A 25,074-nucleotide genomic window follows, 5' to 3' on the forward strand; every position below is an offset into this window, starting at 1 on the left:
ACACCACCCATAAACCAGGCTACACACCACTCATAAACCAGGCTACACACCACTCATAAACCAGGCTACACACCCCCCATAAACCAGGCTACACACCACCCATAAACCAGGCTACACACCACTCATAAACCAGGCTACACACCACTCATAAACCAGGCTACACACCACTCATAAACCAGGCTACACACCACCCATAAACCAGGCTACACACCACTCATAAACCAGGCTACACACCCCCCATAAACCAGGCTACACACCACCCATAAACCAGGCTACACACCCCCCATAAACCAGGCTACACACCACCCATAAACCAGGCTACACACCACTCATAAACCAGGCTACACACCCTCCATAAACCAGGCTACACACCCCCCATAAACCAGGCTACACACCACTCATAAACCAGGCTACACACCCCCCCATAAACCAGGCTACACACCACTCATAAACCAGGCTACACACCCCCCATAAACCAGGCTACACACCACTCATAAACCAGGCTACACACCACTCATAAACCAGGCTACACACCACCCATAAACCAGGCTACACACCACTCAGAAAGCAATATCCCCCCACGTAGCGACACAAGACCGCCCAACCACTCAAAACTTCGGGGGAATCGGACGCCGACTCAGTAAGCAGCAAGCCCGTATCGCTGTACCGACTAGGCCAAGTGGCCGGACTGGTAATAGAGGTTAAATGGGTGGTGGGACGCCAGCTCTCCGCCCCATTACCTAACCGATACCGCCCCACTCAAGCCCTAACAGGCGGTATGAGGTCTCCTTCAGACGGCTGGGGTAAAAATAGCCTACAAGTGACTGGTAACTCTAAACTACTACTGTCCCACAGGGACCAGATTCACGAAACAGTTACGCAAGTACTTACGAACGTGTACATCTTTCCGCAGTCTTTGGCGGCTTTGTTTACAATTATTGAACAGTTAATGAGCTCCGAAGCACCAGGAGGCTGTTTATAACAATAACAACAGTTGATTTGGGGAAGTTTTCACGCTTGTAAACTGTTTAATAAATGTAACCAAAGCCGTCAAAGATTGAGGAAAGATGTACAGGTTCGTAAGTACTTGCGTAACTGTTTCGTGAATCTGGCCCTAGAACCTCCACCACAGTAGCCATGTCGTAACTCAGTCCATTAAGGCAGCGTCTGGGTATCCTCTCGGACGTAGGTTCGAATCCTCGTCACGGCCCTTGTGGATTTGTTCACCACAGTAAATTAAGTTCTAATTACCCATGTGAGGTGACAGAAATGATAACAGAGAGAATTTAGGGTTCAAACTGAGACGTAATTATCCAGATGTGTGTGTGTACCTCCTGTACCCGTGTTGGGTTATCCGGACATTACACCTGGAGGCACAAGTGATAGACAAAGACACATTACAGCTGATTGTAAAAGCCCCCTTTCACTCATCTCGCGAAGTTAGTATATGATGAATACTGGATGAGTACACTGCCTGTGATCAGTGTAATGAGTTTGGTGGTGAGTCGGGGAATGTCTCTCCCTTTCTCTCTCTCTCCTCTCTCTCTCTCTCATGCGTCACGCTGTGAGAGCTTGAAAATCTTTTCTATTTGTCACAGAACTCCCGTGGCTGTCACGCTTATATGGGGTGTTGTCTCATGAGTTTGTCTCATAACTTGAGTGTTGCCTCATAACTTGAGTGTTGTCTCATAACTTGAGTGTTGTCTCATAACTTGAGTGTTGTCTCATAACTTGAGTGTTGTCTCATAACTTGAGTGTTGTCTCATAACTTGAGTGTTGTCTCATAACTTGAGTGTTGTCTCATAACTTGAGTGTTGTCTCATAACTTGAGTGTTGTCTCATAACTTGAGTGTTGTCTGATAACTTGAGTGTTGTCTCATAACTTGAGTGTTGTCTGATAACTTGAGTGTTGTCTCATAACTTGAGTGTTGTCTCATAACTTGAGTGTTGTCTCATAACTTGAGTGTTGCTTCGAAGAGTTAATATTATCTCGAGATGACTCGTGAGGGAGGCATGAGGGCTCAGTCACCCCGGCGCGGGACTCATTACCTCACCGTCCCCGAGGTGTGAGGGTGGCGGGGGGTGAGGGGCCGCCTTGTAATGGGTTTCCAGTGAGTGAAGATCCATTTTCCACCAGCCCGGAGCTGCTTCTCCTCATCATGCAGATGAGTAACTGACTCACCTCCGCCCCGGCACTCTCCCTCGCTGCTCGAACACACACACATTGTGTGAGTGTAGCACAATACACTCAATACAAGTCACAATACAAAGTAAAAAGCAAATAATATACAAAATATACAATAAAAAAACCCACAAATCACCGAACAACATACTCGTAGCAGACGTAAGCGGGTGAGTGAACCAGTGAATCAAGAGCTCGAACTTGTCCGAGTCCTCCTGGGGTCTGATTCCCGCCACACAGACACAGTTCAACACATTCAGAGCCAGTGGACGTGGGGATGGAAATCAGTACAGTGAAATCGCTATGAGACGGTGACCCATTTCTTCCCCAGTGACCTCCAGGAGCACCTGACTTGAGGGGACCAGCAAGTCCGACAAGGTCGGCGTGTCCGTACGGCTACGGCGCTCGAGGTATCGTGTCCTCACGGCTACGGCGCTCGAGGTATCGTGTCCGTACGGCTACGGCGCTCAAGGTATCGTGTCCTCACGGCTACGGCGCTCGAGGTATCGTGTCCTCCGTAGCCAAAAGGTAAACAAATGCAGATCTGAGCTCAAAAGGGCGAAAAGGATTGATATGTTTTACATAATATTCGGTAGTTTGATGATTGGTAAACACGCTGAATTGTAATTCGTGGTGGAGAGGAGTGTCTTACGAACATTTACAGGTTCCGTGCTAATATGACAACTGTCTGTACACTAACACGGAAATTTGACGGAATGAAATGTCTTCAGCGAATGTTTGGGAATTTTAACGATAGGTTAGAATTTAGTATTTAAGAATTTTTTCAAAATTCCTTGAAATATTTTGCTTGGAAAAACATTTATTTGAAAGAACTCGTGCGATAAATTATTAATAAAATTATTAATAATTTATCATTGGAACAAAGATTAAAAGATCTATTTAAACAAATTTATTAAACTTAAAAACTTTAGGACATAAACTTAGATAACGTGAACGTAAGTTCGTGACTGTAGGCTTACGATAAACCGAACTAGAAAATTGCCCAACAGTATTAATAATTAACGTCAGAAAATTGTATTTCCTGACTCCTCACCAGCGTGAAGCCTCCCAGCACTAGATGCTGGAGCAGCTTGGGCAGCACCAGCAAAAAGGTAAAAAGGTAACAAAGCCAAATAATAGTTCCCAGAGAATCGTGTCTTCCTTAACAATACCATTTGTAGTCCACCTGTAGCAGTCTGTCTACCTACCCCACTCTCCCCCACACTCCCCCACTCTCCCCCACCCTCCCCCACTCACCACAACAATGTATTTTCACTCTAATCCCTGTTCCTTCATCATCTCCCTCCCTTCCCATCCCACTCTCTCACCATTCCATGTATTACATAGTCCCGTATGGGACAAGGGAAATAGGATAGTGGGATATATTTCTAGAAGCGTTAGCATCAAGATATCTACTGTTCCACACACAGAGATCACACTAACGTGATGCATCAAATGAACAAATCCACAAGGGCCGTGACGAGGATTCGAACCTGCGTCCGGGAGCATTAAGGCAGTGTCTGAGATGCTCCCGGACGCAGGTTCGAATCCTCGTCACGGCCCTTGTGGATTTGTTCATATCTACTGTTATCCTTCAGCTTTCTCTTGCCCTTGTTAGTGGGCCATTTAGAGTGTGGTGTTGAGTGTCACCACACCATAGATTGGACACCAGTTCACTTGAACGCGTACTAAGAAGGATTACAAAGTTAATCTCAGCAATCAGATGTCTTCCTCACGAAGAAAGGCAAGGAGTTAAGGGCTTACATTACTGAAGTAAAAAAAATGGATGAATGATTATAACATTCAATAACCCGTTCTCGCACTTTCGTATAGTCAATATTGACTTATTAAATACGTGCATATGTGACATACTAAACATACTAGTTTACCTTGAAAAGATTCATAGAAAACACCGACCTTACCTAACCTTCTTATGTTAAGATAAGCATCTTATTGCTTCGTAATTACATGACGAATCGTGACGTCACGGCCCTTGTGGATTTGTTCATTTGATGCATCAGGCTATTGTGATTTCTGCGTGTAGCATCACAGCACTTGGAAAGCGTACACAATACAGCCACGACAACAGTTCTTGGAGCAGCAAAATGAACCAAAGCATAACATCTACGACATGAAGTGCTAAGAACAGGCTCAAGGAACTGAGATTGTCAGAGATCCCCACTACAAGGTCATTGCCAAGACAACACCGAGTTGTGCACTAATTATAAGAGGTCAAATACACAGCTCAAAGTGACTAGTTCAATTAATATGCTTTATTGAAGACCTTCATCAGCTTGAACACTTGTGTGGGTTGGTGGCTATAAGGCTGTGTGTCACCTCCCTCGGTGGATGAGTACGATTCACATTCACGAGATGCCAATGATGAAAGGCGGTGTGTCCACTCACAGGATGAGTGACGCTGACCAATCTGCGGTCCCCAACGTGGTCCACCACATTGCGCCCCTCCCCCCCCCCTAACCACCTGAGCGCATCATTTAACCTGAAGTCTTGGGGTGGAAAACATCGATACGGTTAAGCTGTTTATCTCAGACGCCGCCTGTGTGACCACGCGGTGTGTGGGGAGGGATTACTGTCTCTCTCTCTCTCTCTCTCTCTCTCTCTCTCTCTCTCTCTCTCTCTCTCTCTCTCTCTAGAGAGGACTGAGGCAGGACCGTCAGGGCCAGACACACACAGTCACACAGTGAAACTTCCACAAAACTCTTGCTGGTCAAAGCTCTCCATAAGAAAAATTGAGATACGATCATTTTAAAAGTCGATTTGACGTTGACTGCTTGGTGAGCCGGGCCACTTGGGATGCACAAGTCCTATGTCTCAGCAGGTATTGACCACACACACGAGGACACGACCCCATTTGTTAGCGAGACCCCAGGGAGTGGGGGCAGAGACCCCCCAGGGACTGGGGTGACCCCCAGAATGCGTGGGGGGGGGGGAGAGACTACTGGTGTGAGACAAAGTGGATAACATAAGAATTAAGGAAACTGAGAAAGGTCTATGACCGGCCCATACCAGACAGTTGCCTTTTATATCTACTCAAATATCCATTGTGTATGTCTGTCCTTCGCTTGACACAACCCATCGATCCTCCGCGTCTGCTATGTTGGCCGGTAATTGGTTCCATAGATCAACCACTCTCTTCCAAGCTGGTATTTGTCCAAGTCTTTTCTCACCCTGAGGCGCCTGACAGCTGGGTAGACAGCGCTTCGGATTCGTAGTCCTGAGGTTCCGGGTTCGATCCCAAGTGGAGGCGGAGACAAATGGGCAAAATGTTTCTTTCACCCCTGTTACCTAGCAGTAAATAGGTACCTGGGTGTTAGTCAGCTGTCACGGGCTGCTTCCTGGGGGTGGAGGCCTGGTCGAGGACCGGGCCGCGGGGACACTAAAAGCCCCGAAATCATCTCCAGATAACCTCAAGATGGTCTCCTTCAGCCCCTCAGCAGCCAGTACATCTCGGTCGATTCCACAGATTCCAGCGTGTATTTTCAATCTTTGTATTCTGATATAAAGATTAATGTTCGTTTGCAATAAACTCCTTCAACATCCACATTCATATATATATATTATTATATATGACCGAAAAAGTAAGATTAATAATTCTAACACGAATTTTCTCAATATTTCTTATATTTCTTTTCACTATTGATGGTAACTGAAAAATCAATTCTCCAAAATTCATTTTTATTTTTATTTCATATATATAGCAATACAGTCATTCTGAACTCCCCAGCAACCAACACTGCTGTTGTTGAGGTCATCTTGTTCTCACCGTGGGACAAGCGGCCCATTCAACACTACAACAAAAGGTCACACAGCTGACAGGTCAACAAAGGTCACCCAAGTGACTCGTATGGGAGCTGTGGCCGGCTGACCCCCAAAGACCCCGGTCAGCACAGGTTTTGGACAGGTGTGGGGTGAATTGGAAGTCCTTCAGGTGTTTTGATACATCCTATTCAGGTGTGTGTATCTGGGACCGGGGGGGGGGGGGAAGAGGGGAGGGGATGTACTCACCAAGCAGTACTCGCCTATTTGTGCAAGCATAGGTTCGGCTTCAGCGCTTGGGATTACACTCTCAATCGCCTGAAGTAGGTTCGTGAACGCTTTTAATTCACTCGACTTCTTCACTTGGGCTCCTGTGACTACTTAGTTCCTTCTGAATATCTGGTAGGTCGTGACCATGTCTCATCCTCCTCGTCTCTCCTCCAGTCGTGTGAAGTGAAGCTGCTTTTCACATATGTGGAGGTGAGATGTTTCTCGCGAGTGGCTTGAGCACATTTGCCAGTATTTAAGAATAATTGTTTCTGTACACTGTGTTACGGGCTCACCATAGCCCGTGCTACATGGACACTTCGTTCTGAGTAGCTGAAGGTACACAGTACACAGTCTAGACGACTGTGTCCCAGACTTAATTACCAAGACCCAGGTTCCAGAGAGCCAACTTCCAAAACCCAAATTTCAAAATCCAATTTTAATGAGGCAATTAAGAAGAAATCAGGTCCTCGACGGCCTGGCTTAGTTAAAACTTGCTGAGACGCTCACGGAGAGTTTCCTTGGGTAGAGTTACTGGATCACACTCCTTCCTTCCTTACTTGGTCTCTTCCTCTTTTATTATCTTCCTCCTCCTCTTCCCTCTTTCTGTTTTACAGTCTTTTGTTCTTTCGTCTCTTTTTCATCATTGTCTTCTGATTCTCCTCCCTCTTCGTGTTCAATATCTTGTTGCTGTCAGCCTTCTGTCAGTGGTGGTGATAGTATCTCATGCCTCAAATCTTGCCTCACCTCATGCCTCACCTCATACCTCACCTTCTCTCCATTTGCCCCTTCAAACTTCTACCCATTCTGAGGAAATTTTCCCTATACCCATTCTGACCAATCCCCCCCCCTTCTACTCAACACCCCCCTCCCCTCCCCCCCTATATCTCCCCCCTGTCCCCTCTATTACCCCCTCACCCCCCCCCCCCCTTGTCAGGTAGCCGACTAAGCCTCATAGTTTCAACCCATAAAGTTTTTTCATCACAAAGGCAGCGAGCAAGTTGTTCGGTGCCTCGAACTACTCCTCTCTCCCTCCTGGAGCAGCACAGTGCTATCCCACAGTGACTCACAAGTCGGAGACTCCTGCGGCTTGTCGGTACAATTTAAATCATGTAGCTTTATGTTGCCTTGAGACATTGGGGTGCTTTTTTGAGCTCTTGGTCTCTGTAGGCAAGATAGTGCAACACCACCATTTGTATATTTACGTAACATAATCTTGTTTATCCCCAATAGAAAATAACCTTAATGGCCCTTAGAGTATGACGCCGGGTTACTATGGGCTGTAAATTAGGTCAACTTGAGGTCAACAGGCGTATGGAAGATCACTAAGAGGTCAGGCACTAGACGACCTCTTAGTCAAACTGTCTGTGTCCCAAGACACACCATGGCCACATGGCTACATCATGGCCATGGCCACATGGCTACATCATGGCCATGGCCACATGGCTACATCATGGCCTCGAAGACACTTGAAGAAGCACGTGACACAAGGGGCTGTGAACACAAGGAGGTCTACCCCCGCTTTTCGGGATATTTATATATGCTCTGAGAGTTCACAGTAGTCGTGGACTATGTACAGTGCTGAGGTCATAAACTTGCTGGCTGGTAGACTACGGTGGCGACTGTGGTGACCCTCCAGAGGCCTTCACCGTAACACCATGGGAGAGCTACGGTCAATGACCTCGTATATACAGGAATTACTACACACAGCGGAGAATATGAATTATTTGCAGACAGCTTGCATGACAGCTTAGCAGTGTGGGGCTAAATGTGTCGAACTTGGCTCATGCTTAATACATAAAGGTGACCTTAGTGTGTGTCTGAGTTATATAGATTATAGATAACTGAGAGTAGTAGTAGCGTGTATGATACTTTTAAGACCACTATCAACAGCTTCACTATACCAACCTCGTCCACAATAACCCCCAGTTAACAATGGCGCTTCAAATCAGCTTGATTATTTGTTTTGACCTGACCTTCCCCCCCCTTCCCCTCCCCCCTTCCCCTCCCCCCATTCCCCCCCCCCCCTCGTCCAAGGAGTGACGGAGTGGAGTTATCGTGGTGGTGAGAAGTGACTGGGCCCAGCGGGCCGGGTGCTCGGGCCGCCCACACCCAGTAATTAGCGTCCCTGGACGAGGTGCTCTGTAGTGCTCTATATCCCCTCTGGACTCGTCAAGCCGTAGAGAGGGGGTCCAGTAGGGCCAATTGGGATGTTATCAGTCTCGATTGTATCTGTCTATCAGGTCGTATATCTGTCTATCTGTTGTTCTACTAATTCCTGGGTATCCCTTTTCTTGTCCTTCTTTATCTGTCCGTTCTTCTCTACTCCTGTCTCCTGTCTCACGTCCTCTTGCACACACTCTGCACCCTCGCCCGTCAGCCCGAGGCGGTCGGCAGCCCGTCAGTACTTATAATAATAATAATAATAATAATAATTTTTATTTAGGTAAGGTACATACATAAAGAGATTTTACAAAGTTTGTTGGCTTTATAGATAGAGCTAGTACATACAATGCCTAAAGCCACTATTACGCAAAGCGTTTCGGGCAGACTTAACGACGTGGTTGACGGTACAAATATGTCGTGATGGACAGACAGACAGACAGTAGACTTTTGTACTGTTGAATCTGAACAACCTGGAAAAAAGAGGTTTTATTTTTATGTTGCTAATAAAAGCCTAACCTAACTATCCTAGGCCTAATATACGCTATCTGAGGGCCTAATATAGTACATATATGTGCTATACTAGGCCAAGGAATATTTAAGTTGGGATTAAGTACAACTAGGTGAATATAACTAGGGGAGTACACACACACACACACAATCCGGATACATGAGTATAAAAGCCCATCCGGCTAATCCAACAACAGAATCCGACTTTCAGTGCCGAACAGCGAGCGAGCATCAGGTATCAGCAGCCCTGAGGGGGTTGCAGCCCCCTCCCTCACCCCACACCCCCCACAACAGCTCTTAGGATCCCCCCTCCCTCACCCCACACCCCCCACAACAGCTCTTAGGATCCCCCCCTCCCTCACCCCACACCCCCCACAACAGCCCTTAGGATGCGGCCCCTCCCTCACCCCACACCCCCCACAACAGCCCTTAGGATGCGGCCCCTCCCTCACCCCAAAACAGAGGAAATAAACTGTTATTCCACGCTGTTTTAAACCCTGTCTCCCGCTAGTCTCCTGTTGCTGGGTTTCTCTCCAAGACGATAAGTATTTCCCGCGCGGTTGCGTCCCGGCTGTCCTCCATGATTCATGGGTCTAAGCGCCCCAACTCGCCAGAAGCCTCCGCTACGAATGGCCGTAATGCGGCAACAAATTTAAGTGTGATCGATAAGGAAATCTACAATATACAGTTTCATTGATGGGCCGCGTCAGTGTCCCATTGTGAAGGGTCGACCCCCCCCCCTGTGGAAGAAGCGGGGGGTTCTGAGGGGCTTATTACCCCCCTTCTGAGTGAGCGGTGAGGGGGTGCCTACTCCCTCTGGGATGGTGAGAGAGGTGAAGGGGGGTCTAAATCCCCCCCTATGGAGGTGTGGGAGGTGTTTGTGAGAGAGGGGGTTCACAGGGACGTCTCTGACCCCTGGGAAGGATGGGTGGGATTAGTAAGGTTGTAAATAACAGGTTATTGTCACCAGCGTCCGCACTGGGAGCACTGGGAGCACTGTGGCTCCTCCTGGGTCACGGTACCTGGGGCACGGTATCTGAGGCACGGTACCTGAGGGCACGGTACCTGAGGGCACGGTACCTGCGACGGCGCTGGAACCAATCGTATTGCTGTTTGCTTTTCCATTGGAGACTTTCGGCGGCGTGGAGAAGGGAGGGGGACCTGCTGCTTGGGTAACAGCTTCTCCTCCGTATCATCTACCCTGGCTTTGCGCCCTGGAGAAGCCACTCAAGACTGACAACCAGGGCGCAACTCCATAGTCTCCTGAGACTGATGGATGCCTACTATATTATTATTATGACATTGTCTTGTGTAAATAACTGTTCATCTTAAATAGGTAGTTGGGAGTCAGTAGTTAGCTTAAAAGTCTTCCTGTACCCAGCAGTGGTACACCGAACACTCTGACTAAATGATGTGTGGGTTAGCATACGATGGCATATTTGCATCATGAAAATTATGATTTTCATGACAATGACGTGACGCCCTGTATGATGATGCTGTCAGTGAGTGCATTGTCACCATGGCCAGCATTATATGATGACTGAGGGGAGGAGAGAAAGAAGTCATTATACAGGAGGGATGTGGGTTATTAAGTTCACATTGTTCAATAGTTAAAGAGGGCCCTGACGTATTGTGTCTCTCTCTCTCTCTCTCTCTCTGTCTCTCTCTCTCTCTCTCTCTGTCTCTCTCTCTCTCTCTCTCTGTCTCTCTCTCTCTCTCTCTCTCTCTCTCTCTCTCTCTCTCTCTCTCTCTCTCTCTCTCTCTCTCTCTCTCTCTCTCTCTCTCTCTCTCTCTCTCTCTCCGTCTCTCTCTCTCTCTCCGTCTCTCTCTCTCTCTCCGTCTCTCTCTCTCTCTCCGTCTCTCTCTCTCTCTCTGTCTCTCTCTCTCTGTCTCTCTCTCTCTCTCTCTCTCTCTCTCTCCGTCTCTCTCTCTCTCTCCGTCTCTCTCTCTCTCTCCGTCTCTCTCTCTCTCTCCGTCTCTCTCTCTCTCTCTGTCTCTCTCTCTCTGTCTCTCTCTCTCTCGCTCAGAAGAAGATTATGGACGCGAGACAAGTGCACAAAGGAAGAGAGAGGGAGGGAAGGAGTAGATGGAATAAACAAGGGAGACGAGAAGGAACACAATTACCCAAACACGGAAGAAGATGAACAAGGACTAAAGCAAATGGAGGAAACAATAAACAATATTTATCAAGAGAAGAAGAACAAATCGTCTGGAAAAACGCACCTGAAGTCCAGTGAGAGAGAGTCCAGCATCAAGTCCAGTGAGAGAGAGTCCAGAGGCTAGTGGTTGAGAGGCGGGGCCCAAGAGCTGAAGATCAACCCCCCAGCAAGCACAAGTAGCCGACGAAACACACCCCCCCCCCCCCACACACACGAGGTCATTTTCGCTAGTGTAATTGTCAAAATCGCACATTAACTACCTGTCCCGAGGTAATTACAGGTCACCCAGACGAGGGGAGAGGAACAGGGGTGGTTGGGCTAACTGGCAGTTCCCTCATCCTGACTCTCTATTGTTCCCCTCTGGTTAAGTCGGACCACAACAACCACTGAACAATTTGTGCATACTAGAACAAGGTTGCTCTAGCATGCATATATCCCAAGATTGCTCTAGCATGCATATACCTCAAGGTTGCTCTAGCATGCATATACCTCAAGGTTGCTCTAGCATGCATATATCCCAAGGTTGCTCTAGCATGCATATATCCCAAGGTTGCTCTAGCATGCATATATCCCAAGGTTGCTCTAGCATGCATATATCCTAAGGTTGCTCTAGCATGCATATATCCTAAGGTTGCTCTAGCATGCATATATCCCAAGGTTGCTCTAGCATGCATATACCCCAAGGTTGCTCTAGCATGCATATATCCCAAGGTTGCTCTAGCATGCATATACCCCAAGATTGCTCTAGCATGCATATACCCCAAGGTTGCTCTAGCATGCATATATCCCAAGGTTGCTCTAGCATGCATATACCCCAAGATTGCTCTAGCATGCATATATCCCAAGGTTGCTCTAGCATGCATATATCCCAAGGTTGCTCTAGCATGCATATATCCCAAGGTTGCTCTAGCATGCATATATCCCAAGGTTGCTCTAGCATGCATATATCCCAAGGTTGCTCTAGCATGCATATACCCCAAGATTGCTCTAGCATGCATATATCCCAAGGTTGCTCTAGCATGCATATATCCCAAGGTTGCTCTAGCATGCATATATCCCAAGGTTGCTCTAGCATGCATATATCCCAAGGTTGCTCTAGCATGCATATATCCCAAGGTTGCTCTAGCATGCATGTACCCCAAGGTTGCTCTAGCATGCATATACCCCAAGGTTGCTCTAGCATGCATATACCCCAAGGTTGCTCTAGCATGCATATACCCCAAGGTTGCTCTAGCATGCATATATCCTAAGGTTAATCACTAACCAGGTATAACACTCCCGCAGGTAATATTATTGTCAATAAACCTACTTTTTAAAAATATATAAATTATATCAGTAACAATTAGCTACAAATATAAAGTTAGAAGAGTTATACAAGTCAATATGAATTAAAAAGAGGATACAATAAGAAAATACAGCTGTAGCATGCAAACTACTACTATATAACCCAAACAAGCCAACTACAGGCGACGAACAAGCGGGTAAACAAAGCAAGTTTATGGATTCAGAGTTGTTTGGTTCAGGTGTCGTTCAGACGATAATTGAGGACTCTGAGACTTGAAGGTCCAGACTGACAGAACAAGACGTCTGTAGTGTGAGGTCTCTGGTACAAGTGGTGTGGTCACTTAGCAATACTGTGGCCGTGGATCGAGGTAAGAAACTTGTGTTCATGGCAGTCCTATAGGGTAAGAAATACATATATGTTCACAGGCACGGCCGTCGCTTCTACTAGCCCGAGGGCGGTGCTCGCCCAAGCTGTTGTCGACCCCCCAGCTACACCTCGGCCCATACTCGTCCAAGCTGTGGCCGACACACCGTGCTGCTCCTCACGTGTCTAACACAACACCTCCAACACTTACATAATACCAACCACAACAGATCTGAAATCTTCATCCCTAAACAACTCCCAAATTTATCTTTGAATAATTAATGGATCACTGAAAAGATACACCCAAATGCTGAATCTATTAAAGCACTGAAGCAATGTTAACACCCCTTAACAATTGTAATTAAATGCCTCGAATGGACCAATAGGAGCTGCTGCGTCGTTTGAGCCAATAGGCCTTTTATAATTTCTTTAATTCTTATATATCTTAAGCCATTAATGGAAGCAAGAAGCACAAGAAGGAGAGAGAACAAGGCGGGCGCCGGGAGATCGGTGTAGTAATTGGCTGTCAAGTCCGGTGTTTGCATCTGTCAGTCCTGAAGCTGAGGACGGGGAGGGGGGGGGGGAGGGGGGCAGGGGATGGAGAGGGGGGGATGGTCAGGAATAGGGGGGGGGAGGAGGGGTGTGAGGCGTGAAATTGCTTGTTTGAAGAGTCGTCTTCAACTGCCATTACCATCGTTTCTTAGACACTGTGGCTCTTATCCATCGTTATTTTCAGGTCACACACACACACACACACACACACACACACAGTGTCAGAGTAGTTAACAGGTGATATACATTAGTCAGTGATGTGGTGGAGGCTGACTCCATACACAGTTTCAAGTGTATATATGACACAGCCCAATAGGCTCAGGAACCTGTACACCAGTTGATTGACGGTTGAGAGGCGGGACCAAAGAGCCAGAGCTCAACCCCCCTCAAGCACAACTCGGTGAGTACTTATATTCCCAAGAGAGAGAGGGGAAGACACTATGTGTGAAGCTTAATTACCAAAGCGTCTAATACCGAGATCACGAGGGAATGAGACAGTAGGGAGGGAGACAGACAGACAGACAGGCAGACAGCAGGCGGGAAGACAGAGGGACGACAGTAAAGATGGCGGAGAATCAAGATGGCGGAGAATCAAGATGGCCGTGAAGATGGGCTAATGGTTATGACACCAGCTGCTGTCTTCCCAGCCACTGTGAGGTCCACACACACACTGTACCAGCCACAGTGAGGCCCACACACACACTGTACCAGCCACTGTGAGGCCCACACACACACTGTACCAGCCACTGTGAGGCCCACACACACACTGTACCAGCCACTGTGAGGCCCACACACACACTGTACCAGCCACTGTGAGGCCCACACACACACTGTACCAGCCACTGTGAACGCCGCCTGGGGTTCGAACCACTGGAGAACGAGAAAGCTCGATCTTGCGGGTAGTTACCAATGTAATGAACACAGTGCGCATCGCTCTGCTCATCTGTATAACTACCAAAGACCAAGAAAGGACGGGAACTATCAGGGGGGAAAGGCGCCAAGCCATCACGACTATACAGCACAGGGAAGGGATCAGGATAAGGATTTGGGATGGGACGGGGGAAAGGAATAGTGCCCAACCACTAGGACGGTCGGGGATTGAACGCCGACCTGCATGAAGTAAGGGTTGATATAGAAGGAAGATGGGGAGGGAGATATAATAGAGAGGGGGACGGGGAAGTTAGCAAGGAAAGGTATAATCATCGCGGGGAAGCGCCAAACCTGTATGACTGTAGATCGCCTGGAAGGAATACCTGACAGACTAACACCTGAGATATGAGGTCGGAGTGCAGGAACGGGGACCCCCAGCCACTCAGAACATCGATAATCGAACGCCGACCCTACAAGTAGCAAGGCCGGCCGTGGCTATAGAGACAAGGAGGGTCTATAGGGAGCATAGCTGACGTATGGGAGGATGAGCCTTAGGAACCATGTGAGGTCGGCCGAACGGACAGCACACTGGACTTGTGATTCTGTGGTCCCGGGTTCGATCCCGGGCACCGGCGAGAAACAATGGACAGAGTTTCTTTCACCCTATGCCCCTGTTACCTAGCAGTAAAATAGGTACCTGGGTGTTAGTCAGCTGTCACGGGCTGCTTCCTGGGAGTGGAGGCCTGGTCGAGGACCGGGCCGCGGGGACACTAAAGCCCCGAAATCATCTCAAGATAACCTCAAGAAGGCTCATTATATTGAATGAAATCCTCAGAGAGTCATTATTTTGACCCGCGGCACGAGGGCAAACGACCTTATTGACAGGGAAATTGGTGGAGTGGTCGTTGTATCGGAGAGTGATGCTAACGGCCGCTATACGGAGACTCGCGTTGTCAAGAGGTGTGGCGTCGGGGCCGTTATACACAAGGCACACTATACTGGGGTTGTTGTATTGAGGGCGAATGGTCGTTATAAGAAGGTACAACCGTTAAATCATTGGGGATTCCGGTGGTGGGGTCGTTGCATGAGGGCGGCCGCTCACACGGGATATAACAGCACAGGCGGCATGGCTGGGTTATCATCTCAAGTTATCATGTTATCATCTTATCTGAACAATTGATCGGCGAAGTAGATTTTTCTGACACCATGACGAGGTGGTCGCTGTATGCTGGTGGTCGCTGTATGGTCCTGGTCGCTGTATGGTCCTGGTCGCTGTATGCTGGTGGTCGCTGTATGGTCCTGGTCGCTGTATGCTGGTGGTCGCTGTATGCTGCTGGTCGCTGTATGGTCCTGGTCGCTGTATGCTGGTGGTCGCTCGTGCTAGGGGAAAAATCATGATGGTGATTGATCAAACGTTTGATCAATCAAACGATTGATCAAACATCCTGATCAACATCTGTTCAAAATGACTATATTGACAATCACTCGAAAAAACAAGTAGTTCTCCACTCTCTAAACTACCTAATTGTGGCGCAATTATCTCCTGTTCTCATAACACTGTATAATGATGTCTGTTTAGTACTCTCATTATTCTCATTATCTCCTCATAACATGAGGCACCATAAACATTTTACCCTTTAACGTGACAGTCACGTGTTTAAATATCTGCTTAAATCACGTGTTTAAATATCTGCTTAAATAACGCGTTTAAATATCTGCTTAAATGACGAGTTTAAACATCTGCTTAAATGACGTGTTTAAATATCTGCGTCAATGACGTGTTTAAATATCTGCTTAAATGACGTGTTTAAATATCTGCTTTAATGACGTGTTTAAATATCTGCGTCAATAAAGCTACGTCGGGAAGCAAAGTTTAATTATGATTTTTGCTCAGCATAAAGCCACCGATATTAGACTTTAAGACTGAACTGAGCTGAGTTGAACTGAACTGAGGGTTTAAGGCTTCATTTAGGTCTACAGAGCGATGTGCTGGACGTGGTCCAGGGAGTGTGCAAGCGATATAGTTGGGATACCAACACCTGGGGTATCGAGGATCAATATCTCCCAGGCCCGGTTTCTTCCCAAGCCTGTAGCTTCCACTCATATAAATCCTAGTGTCATCTACAAGGAATGATGCAGTTCTATAGTTTTTGTCCTTGTCTATGGCAGATCTATGAGGATTGTTGTTGTTGTTATAGATTCAGCTACTTGGAACAAGTTCCAAGTAGCACGGGCTGTGGTGAGCTCGTAACTTAGCTGGCACAGGAGCGGGGCAAGTAGCACGGGCTATGGTGAGCCCGTAGTGGACTTACCTGGCACAGAAGCGTCGAAGCCCTAACTACCCCAAACATGTAATTAGGCTCAGCAATATAACAAAAACAATCATTGGGGGGTCAGACGAGTGGATATCTCACACAAAGATATTGCAGTCACACAAAGATTTGCAGTCTCCGTGGTGTAGTGGTAAGACACTCGCCTGGCGTTCCGCGAGCGCTATGTCATGGGTTCGTATCCTGGCCGGGGAGGATTTACTGGGCGCAATTCCTTAACTGTAGCCTCTGTTTAACGCAACAGTAAAATGTGTACTTGGATGAAAAAACGATTCTTCGCGGCAGGGGATCGTATTCCAGGGACCATAGGATTAAGGACTTGCCCGAAACGCTACGCGTACTAGCGGCTGTACAAGAATGTAACAACTCTTGTATATATCTCCAAAAAAAAAAAAAAAATATATAGAGAGTGTGTGTGTGTGTGTGTGTGTGTGTGTGTGTGTGTGCAGCGGTGCCGGCTCTAGTGTTTACTCACCACACACACACTCCCTCATAACCCCTGGAGCCTCAGGCTGTCGTCTAGGAGTCCGTAGCCTCCTTCTCCACCCACGTGAGGAGGCGGGGGAGGCCAAGCGAAGTATTAGTCGCCATTCAAAGTCGCTCAAGCAGCAGATATATGGCACCACCGCGCGACCACTGCCCCGCGAAAGGGCTTTATTTTTGGCGGGAAACCGAAAAATAAAGAACGAATTATTATAGAAACTTCTAATTTCCAAATTATCTTTTATATATCTTAATTTTGAGGTTTAAAAGCACCAAAAATCTAAAAAAAATCTACGAGAGTAAGTTTATTGGAGACGTGAGTAAATAATGGAGAGATTATCCACTCTGAGGCTCTTCACTTCCCCCCGTCAGAGCTCCTTCAGCAATGGCGGGAATATTGCGAGGCTCCCCACCCACCTGCACCACAACAATGGCTCCGCCACAATAAATGCTCCTAAATGCTCGCTCGGGGGTACCCTGGAGGGGCTGAGAGAAGGGGGGGGGGGCAAAAAATTTCATAAATAAAAAGATACCGGAGGAGGGGAATGAAGATTGGAAAGAGAGAGAGAGAGAGAGAGAGAGAGAGAGAGAGAGAGAGAGAGAGAGAGAGAGAGAGAGAGAGAGAGAGAGAGAGAGAGAGAGAGAGAGAGAGAGAGGGGAGGCTTCCTATCACCCCATGCAAGACTTTTCTTCTCAGAAAGACCTTCTTCAACGTTGTGATGTAGCAGACCAGGGCGGACTGTGTGTGTGTACAGGCCGACAGATTAAGGTACCCCACTTGTATGTACTCTTGGAGGCCATTAGCTAAGTGCCAGATATTCTTGGAGGTCATGACTTGAGTACATGTACTCTTGGAGGCTATTTAGCTAACTGCAAGATATTGTTGGAGGTCATGACTTGAGTACATGTACTCTTGGAGGCCATTAGCTAAGTGCAAGGTACTCTTGCAAGCCATTTTGCAACGTGAAATTGATTTGCATATTACCCAAGGCTCTACGCGGCCGGCGGAGTCACCTGTTTGCTTTAATTAATGTAATACCTTGGTAAATATTATTTGTGTTTACTGAAGTAATGGAAGTACTTGAAGTGGTGGGGTAAAGCTGCAGAGGAAGGTGTACGAGGAGTACCGACACCAGTACTAAAGGAACTTCTACAATAGCTGAGTGTAAGGCTGCTTGTGATCTGAGGGCCAGAGACCTGTGGACCTGAGGGCCAGAGACCTGTGGACCTGAGGGCCAGAGACCTGTGGACCTGAGGGCCAGAGACCTGTGGACCTGAGGGCCAGAGACCTGTGGACCTCAGGGCCACAATTGAGGAAAGATGTAAGGGTTTCGTAAGTGTTTTTAGAGCTTCAACATTGACCCCAGGGTGACACACTCACCCTCAGTCGATTAAGGCAGCGTCTGGGATCCTCTCAGACGTAAGTTCGAACCCTCATCACAGCCCCTTGTGGATTTGTACACACCCTCAGTGTTGCTCTAGTTCTCTCTGGAGAACAAATCCACAAGGGCCGTGACGAGGATTCGAACCTTCGTCCGGGAGCATCCCAGACACTGCCTTAATCGACTGAGCTACGACAGGGTAAAAGGGTTGAAACCGAAGGCTCTCTGGAGAACATTTTTCAGCTCCTTCTCTGCCAGGAAGTGTCAAGTACTTTCCTACTGAGTACTCTACTTTCCTCCCTGACTGAGTATACTAACTATACACACTAACTTTACTGACTGTACCGACAGAGAGAAATGCGAATCAAAGCTGCAAATATCCCAAAATACATTTAGATAATAAAGCAACTGACAGATATGGCAAGTCTTACGCCTTTATAAAAGTCTTATGTTGCCCCCAGACGTGAACTAAGACACCTGCAGCGCCACCGAGAAGTCTTAATCAACGGAGAAATTCTTAAATGTCACTCAAGCGAGTCCTCGGCCCGAGGAGAAAACTCTCCATAAACTCGTCTTGAATACTTTAAGAACTCTGACTGGAATTTCGAGAAGCGAGAATGTGTTAAGTTCAGCGTATTAGAGGCAGTGAAGATCTTATATAGTGGGGGTGTGGGGGGTTGGGGGGGTTGAGGGAGGGGTTAGGGGGGGGGGGGGTTAGAGAAGGGCAGAGAGGTTTGGAGTAGGGGATTGGGGGGAAGGGAAGGGAATTGTCGGGAAAGCGCCAAGCCATGACGACTATGTAGCACTGGAAAGGGATCAGGATAAGGATTTGGGATGGGACGGGGGAGGGAAGGAATGGTGTCCAATCACTTGGACGGTCGGGGATTGAACACCGACCTGCATGAAGCGTTGCTCTACCGTCCAGCCCAAGTGGTTGGACGGGGATTGGGGGGGATTGTGAAGGGGAGTAGAATTGGAGATTGGGGGAAAGGAGGTTTGTGGACTGGTAAAGAGGGGGGGGGGGATGGTGTGGGGGGTGGGACTGTACTGACTGTACTGACTTGTACTAAAGTAGGGCCCACAAAAACAACAACAGCACAAGTAGTACATAAGTAGAGTATAGTGATGGTAGTGATAGAGAGCAATTACTTAAATACGTGTAAGATGCACTCTTTAGAGAGTCCATGTAGAGATATTCTGAGAGTCCGTGCAGAGGCACTGTGAGAGTGGTCACATACCTGATCAACCAGGCTGTGACTCATACATCAGGCTGTGAGCAGCCGCGTCCAACAGCCTGGTTGACCAGTCCAATAACCAGGAGGCCTAGTCGACGACCGGGCCGCGGGGACGCTAAGCCCCGAAATCACCTTAAGGTAACCTCAAGGTAAGGTGGTTGAATAGCACCTTAGTATTATAAGTGCTCGCACTTATAATGGTCCAATGGTGATGCTCGTACTACGAACATTACCCTCGTTATCAGGGGAGCCGGTCGGCCGAGCGGACAGCACGCTGGACTTGTGATCCTGTGGTCATGGGTTCGATCCCAGGCACCGGCGAGAAACAATGGGCAGAGTTTCTTTCACCCTATGCCCCTGTTACCTAGCAGTAAAATAGGTACCTGGGTGTTAGTCAGCTGTCACGGGCTGCTTCCTGGGGGTGGAGGCCTGGTCGAGGACCGGGCCGCGGGGACATTAAAGCCCCGAAATCATCTCAAGATAACCTCAAGATACACTAATGCCCCGAAATCATCTCAAGATAACCTCAAGATAACCTCGTGCCAATTGCTTCCAACAATAGTTTGAGGAAGAAGGGTTTAAAATTTTTAAATTTTGCCCCGAGGGGCGAGTTTATTGGGCAGCGCCACTCATCTTGTGAGTGAACATACCGCCATAGCAGAATGTACAACACTCCCCAATAGGAAGAAAACCCGCTGGGTTGTTCATCCTGTCACTTGTACCCAGACACAGCTGGGACTTGCTTAACTGTCTCAAGTGAACAGCTCCTCAAACAAGAAGATTAACATTTATCAACCCTTAAAAGCTTACGTTATCTTGCGGGTGCAAAATGGGGAAATCTTTTAAGAACAGTATCAATATTTGACAAATAGTGTTTTCCTAACTCAAACAATGTGGGGTTTATTATTCTACACATATTTCTGATATCTCTCAGGTGTTCACATTCACGTAGATAGTGGTCAAGGCGGTGTCCGTCACTCTCACCACAGATTCTGCAACTTCGCTGATCAACTGTTGTTTCCATTCCAAATCTCCATGGATATTTGTATCCAAGACGGATTCTCGCTATTACAGATTCTCTCACTCGTCGTCCTCCTCTTCGGCCATACTGATTGGGATTGCCAGCTGCAACCATGTTGTGCCATCGTACAGATTCACTGGTTTGTGCTTCTATCCTCCTTTCCTCAGTTACCTTGTCACGGTGATGTTGCCTGATAATACCTCTAATTTGTAGTTGAGTCTTGGGTATGAAGTATTCAATATGGTCTCCTTCAGCGCCTTCAGCAGCCAGCACATCTGCTCGTTCATTCCCACATATTCCAACATGGGAGGGGATCCACAGAAACTTGATGACTCTTCCCTGATTGGTAAGTACTCTCACAGCTCTCTTGATTTCAGCGACTATTGCAAGATTTTCTGCCTGATTTTTACTTAGGCTTTGCAGTGCTGCTTTTGAATCGGTGCAAATCACTGCACCATTAGTGTTCCGTTCAAGAAACCTTAACGCCATAACAATGGCAGTTAGCTCTGCTTGCGTTGAAGATGCATAGTTCTCAATACGTGCTTTTTCTTCATTTCTGCGTTGGAAGGTATTATCCTTGATTACCGTGTATGCTGCACCAGCCCTGCCATTGATAGGATTAGATGACCCGTCAGTGTAGATTTGATCTAGTTCATCTCCGGCTTCTTTATAAATGTCCTCGAGATACTTGTGCCTCATTTCTTGTGGTATCATGTTGGATTTTTTCATTGCCATTTCATTGATGATGATCTTACATGAGTCATCCTCCCAGGGAGGTAACCTCTCTACAGGCAGGAGCTCACGGGCTTGCTCAAGCAGGTGAAGCTCTTCAAGGTAGCAGACTGTTCTGTGATGCCATTTTTTGCTTCTCCTGTTTCCCCCTGAAATTAGCACAGAGCTCAGTTTTTTCTTGGCAATATCATTGTAATGGGGATCTCTGGCTATCCTAATTGCAAGCTTAGCATTCAGCTCCTGAATTCTGCTTTTAATACTGGGAAGGGACAACTCCTCTCGTAGATTAGACGTTTTGGCAGTTCTTGGGACTCCAAGAATGATTGTCATGGCTTCATTTTGAATGCTTTCAAGCCTTTTCATATCGCTTTGGGAGTAGGTGCACAGTACTGGTGCGGCATAGTCTATGACGGAGCGCACATAGGCTGTGTACATCATTTTGAGCACGGCAATAGAGGCTCCATGTCCATTCCAGGTCATAGCTTTCAGTGCCCTGAGTCGACTTTTGCATGTTCCTATGAGTTGATTGAGCTCCTCTTTCTTTCCCTTGTTAGAGCCGACAGTGACGCCAAGGTACCGATAGTGGTCAACCCATTCAAGTGTTACACCATTAATTTGCAGTTCTTCATTTGCTCTCCGCTTGTGATGGGAGTATGCCTTCGTCTTGTTTGTGGAGAGAGTGAAACCGAGCTCAATACATTTCCTTCCGAGGAGTTCAATGGACTGTTCAATTTTTCCCAAGGTGGGAGCTTGTATTAGGACATCATCTGCATATCCCACTTGTTGTGTTCCTTCCGGAAAATCAATATTTGCAATGGCGTTCATAAGTACATTGAATAGTGTAGGGCTTAAGACTCCGCCTTGGGGGGTCCCGAGTTCCATACTCAGTGTTCTGGAGACTGCTCCATTGAAGCAAACCTTGGCTTTCCTTCCTGTGAGGTAGTCTTCAACCCATTTCATGAGTCTCCCCTTGACACCCATGCATGCAAGCTCGTCCAGGATCGCAATCCCCTGTGCTTTGTCGAAGGCTCCTTTGATGTCAACAAATACAGAGTACCTAGCCGTGTCATTAACCAAGTAATTAACTATACAATTTGCTGTGCTCCGTCCTTTAACAAATCCATTGACCCCCTCCCCTAACCTGCCTATTTTGTGCAACAGTCGGTTTAGGATGATCCTTTCAAGCATCTTGCAAGTGCATGACACGAGGCTGATAGGTCTGTAATTACCAGGGTCATTAGGCTTCGGTATGGGAATAATTATTGCGTGTTTCCATTGTGTGGGCAACACTCCACTTAGGAATGACTTGTTAAACAGGTGGAGTAGTGGATTCCCAGACACTTCACACAGTGCATTGAGTATGTCGTAGGTGACGCCATCTTCACCAGGTGCTGTACTTTTACCCTTTTTCATAGCGCCCCTTACTTCTTGGGCTGTGATTGGTTCCCCATACTCGTCATCACTAGACAGTGCTCTTGTTATCCTAATTCTTCTGTCATCATGTCGCAGGAGCTGTTCCCTGCTGATTTCTGCAGGGAGGGAGGAGGAGGATGCTGCATCACTCCACTTGTGAATTAGTTCCTCAGCCTTACCCTGGGGGTCTTTGTGAGCCGCAGGCCGGGCTCTGCCCCCCTTAGCTATCTGAATTTTTGCCCACACTTGTCTTGCAGATGTTTCCCGTCCAATAGAGCTAGTGAACTCAAGCCATTGTCTTTCCCGCTCTTTAATCTTCTCTTCCCTGGCTACTTGACACACTGTTTTAAACAACTCTTGGTTACTTTCAGTGGGATGTCTCCGGTACTCTCTACTCATGTCTCGCACATTTGCGTTAAGCATCTTTATGTAATCATTCTCATACCATTTTATTTTCTTCCTCTGAGGGTTACTTCGCCCAGGCGTACGGCGCGGAACTCTTAGACAGCTCTCAATTTGGTGGTTAAGGTCATCAACAAATGTGTCAATGTCTTCTGGGATTTGGTATTCCGTGAACCAGTCACTCATCCTGTTTATGAAGTGCGGCCTCATATCTGGTCCGAGTGATAACCTTTTTCTTTTATTTGTCTCTTTCCTTCTCTTGCTCATGTCGACGGTGGTAATCAGTGCCCAATGGTCACTACATAAACTGTGCACAATGTGTGTACTGGCATCCGTGTCCTGTGCATTCAGCAGGAGAGCATAATCTAATCTTCCTCCTCTGAGGTGAGTTGGCTGTTCATCACCCAGGACCCTAAGGTTTTCACTTCCCCTGACAAAGAGTGACAGTTTCCGTCCATTGACATTGGGCTGATGACAGTTGGCACCAAAGTGTGGGTGTCTGGCATTAAGGTCACCAACCAGCAGGGTAGGTTCTTCAATAACAAATTCAGGCAGTGTGTCAAGGTCAAGTTTACTCTGTGGCACATATAGGTTGATTATATGTAGAGCATTATTGTTTAAGTAAAGGGTTACTCCCAGTGATTCAAACTCATCCCCCATGTGCAGGTCATCAATAATCTGTGCAGGAATGTTGTTATTTACAAAAGTGATGAGACCCCGTTTTCTTTCCCCATGTGGCAGGGAGAACTTGCGATAACCGCTGAACCTTGGGTTGAAGTCATCACCTACCATTGTCTCCTGTAGCACTATGACGTCAGTTTGGTGTTCACGAGCGTATTGTATGATGTCATTAATTCTATTGCGAACGCCATTGCAGTTCCATTGTAGGATAGTGAGACTTTCTTCAGCGTGGTTATCCATCGTGGAGGAAGAAGGGTGTTGGCACAGGGAAGGGGGAGAGAGGGAGGGTGAAGGGGGGGGGATGAAAAGGGAGAATAGAGAGGGTAATGGAGGGTGCTGAGAAGATGGGGGGGCAGGGGAACAATAGACAGTTGATGTAAATAATGGTGCGGGTGTGGGAAGCTGCAGGTGTGTGTGTGTGCGTGTGTGTGTGTGTATGTGTGTATTCACCTAGTTGTGCTTGCTGGGGTTGAGCTCTGGTTATTTGGTCCCGCCTCTCAACTGTCAATCAACCGATGCACAGATGCCTGAACCTGTGATCAATGAGGAGTGTTGCATCAGTGTTGGGAGGTGTGTTGTGGTGTGTTATACATTATGGTGTTTCGTGAGTGTCGTGGCTACACACACTCCAAGTGCTGTTTACTTTGATGACGAGAGGTGTGACTCTGCGACACACCAGGTGAGGCTCCTGCATCACACACTAATCATAGTTAACACAGACACGGCGAGAGACGTGTCCATAGCATCGTAAACACAATCTAACCAACTCTTCACGAACCTCAGTCATTCTCGTCAAAATAAAATTCACACTCTCAAATGCACCTCATCAAAGCTGCTCCTCCGCCCACCTCACACCCCCACCAACAGACCAATGAATGAGACCGATTGGCTAGAGGAGTGCCACCTTCGCTGCCACAAGGGTCATCACGGCACTCTCCAGCAGCCCTAGCTGGCGCCTGGTGCCGAGATGTGGAGAACACGACAAAAGTCTTCAGTGCCTCAGCCATCAGCTGTGAGTGGCCCTCTCGGAAATTGGTCCTTTACCGCCATTGTTATCCGGACGAACATGTGCGAGAAGGGCCAAATATTCCCATGTTTTATGGGGTCAAAAGAGAGAGAGAGAGACAGACAGACAGACAGACAGACAGCTACCTACCCTTCCAATCGCTAGTTTTAGAAAAAACAACAAAAATCCCCACTCATTTCACTCTAGTTAACCCAAATTTTCAATATAATTTCAACTTATCAATAACAACTATACATAATA

At 47.4% G+C, this 25,074-nt stretch overlaps 1 protein-coding gene across 1 annotated transcript in view; it reads left to right on the forward strand.

Moving 5' to 3' along the window:
* Positions 1-1,649: 1,649 nt before the first annotated feature.
* The window catches only part of LOC123760552 (uncharacterized), a 92,771-nt gene continuing 69,346 nt past the window's right edge, over positions 1,650-25,074 (forward strand). The window contains exon 1 of the mRNA XM_069338264.1: positions 1,650-2,710. The gene's annotated coding sequence lies outside the window, so the exon portion shown is untranslated. The remainder of the gene's footprint in view (positions 2,711-25,074) is intronic.

The sequence above is a fragment of the Procambarus clarkii genome, chromosome 39, assembly GCF_040958095.1.
Source record: "Procambarus clarkii isolate CNS0578487 chromosome 39, FALCON_Pclarkii_2.0, whole genome shotgun sequence".
Lineage (NCBI taxonomy): Eukaryota > Metazoa > Arthropoda > Malacostraca > Decapoda > Cambaridae > Procambarus > Procambarus clarkii.